A 1,611-nucleotide genomic window follows, 5' to 3' on the forward strand; every position below is an offset into this window, starting at 1 on the left:
GAAGTACAAGTACTATAAACATAGAGGAAACATGATTTGAAACTTAATTGTATACATTTATTTCTTTTTTAGATTAATCATGCCATTTTATTATTATTATTTTATTTATTTATTTTGAGACAGAGTTGCCCTCTGTCACCCAGGCTGGAGTGCACTGGTGCAATCTTGACTCACTGCAACCTCCCCTCCTAGGTTCAAGTGATTATCCTGCTTCAGCCTCCTGAGTAGCTAGTATTACAGGCATGAGCCACCAAGCCTGGCTAACTTTCGTTTTTTTTTTTTTTTTGAGATGGAGTTTTGCTCTTGTTACCCAGGCTGGAGTGCAATGGCGCTATCTCGGCTCACCACAACCTCCGTCTCCTGGGTTCAGGCAATTCTCTTGCCTCAGCCTTCTGAGTAGCTGGGATTACAGGCACATGCCACCATGCCCAGCTAACTTTTGTATTTTTAGTAGAGACAGAGTTTTGCCATGTTGACAAGGTTGGTCTCGAACTCCTGACATCAAGTCATCTGCCTGCCTTGGCCTCCCAAAGTGCTGGGATTATAGGTGTGAGCCACCGCACCCAGCCCATATTATTTTAAATTATGTACAAAGATCTAACATGCCACCCAGAGACCATTTCACCCACTGCTCTGTTTGGCCACCAGTCTCTTGTCTGTCTCTTCAGCAATGGTAAGGCAGATACTCTTTCCTCAGGGAAGAGAAATTCATGGTTTCTTGCTGTTGTTGCTGGCACCTTTCTCATGAAGCATGTCAAAAGAACAAGGGTGCCTCTCTCTTTTGTTGATCACACCAATTCTTCTCACGTTAGCACCTCCAGTCATGATACACGGGTTACTAGTGTCGAACCTGATGAAACCAGTCATCTTGCCATTCTCCAAATCAATCTGAATGGTATCATTCACTGTGATGAGGGTATCAGGGTAGTAGATGGTGTGAGCATCATGAGTCACCAGATAAGGGATTCCTTTTGTGTCCACAAAGATTTTTCTTACTTTGCACAACTTGTAACTTGGCCTCCTCGGGTGCAATATGATGAAAGCAAAGGGAGCCTTGGTGTCATAGATTAGATGGAAATTCTCTCCTGTCTTGTTGGTGTTCATGACATCCATGAATCCAGCAGGGTAGATTACATTAGCTCGGATCTTGCCATTAATCTTAATGAACCTCTACATGCAAATCTTCTTTATTTCATCTCCTGTTGAACGTACGTTAAGTCTGTTCCTTAGGAAAATGATGAGGGAGAGACACGCTCTCAGCTTGTGGTGATGGGTGGATTGATGAGGAGCAAACACATGGGGCAATTTATCCAGTATCTAATGCTATGGAGCTGCTGCCTGCTTCAGATACTTCTTGGAACCATCACAAGCCATGACTGTGTTAGACATAGAGAGAGCTTTTTTTTGTTTTTTTTTTTGAGACAGGGCCTCACTCTGTTGCTCAGGCTGGAGTACAGTAGTGCAATCACACAGTAGTGCAATCACAGCTCACTACAGCCTCAACCTCCTGGGCTCAAGCGATCCTCCCACCTCAGTCTTTGAAGTAGCTGGGACCACAGGCATGTACTACCACTCTTGGCTAATTTTCTTCTTTTTGGGGGGTAGAGACAG

At 44.0% G+C, this 1,611-nt stretch overlaps 1 pseudogene; it reads right to left on the reverse strand.

Moving 5' to 3' along the window:
- Positions 1 to 375: 375 nt before the first annotated feature.
- Positions 376 to 1,374, reverse strand: LOC118146690 (small ribosomal subunit protein eS4, X isoform-like; annotated as a pseudogene).
- Positions 1,375 to 1,611: the final 237 nt, after the last annotated feature.

Source organism: Callithrix jacchus, chromosome 13, assembly GCF_049354715.1.
Source record: "Callithrix jacchus isolate 240 chromosome 13, calJac240_pri, whole genome shotgun sequence".
Lineage (NCBI taxonomy): Eukaryota > Metazoa > Chordata > Mammalia > Primates > Cebidae > Callithrix > Callithrix jacchus.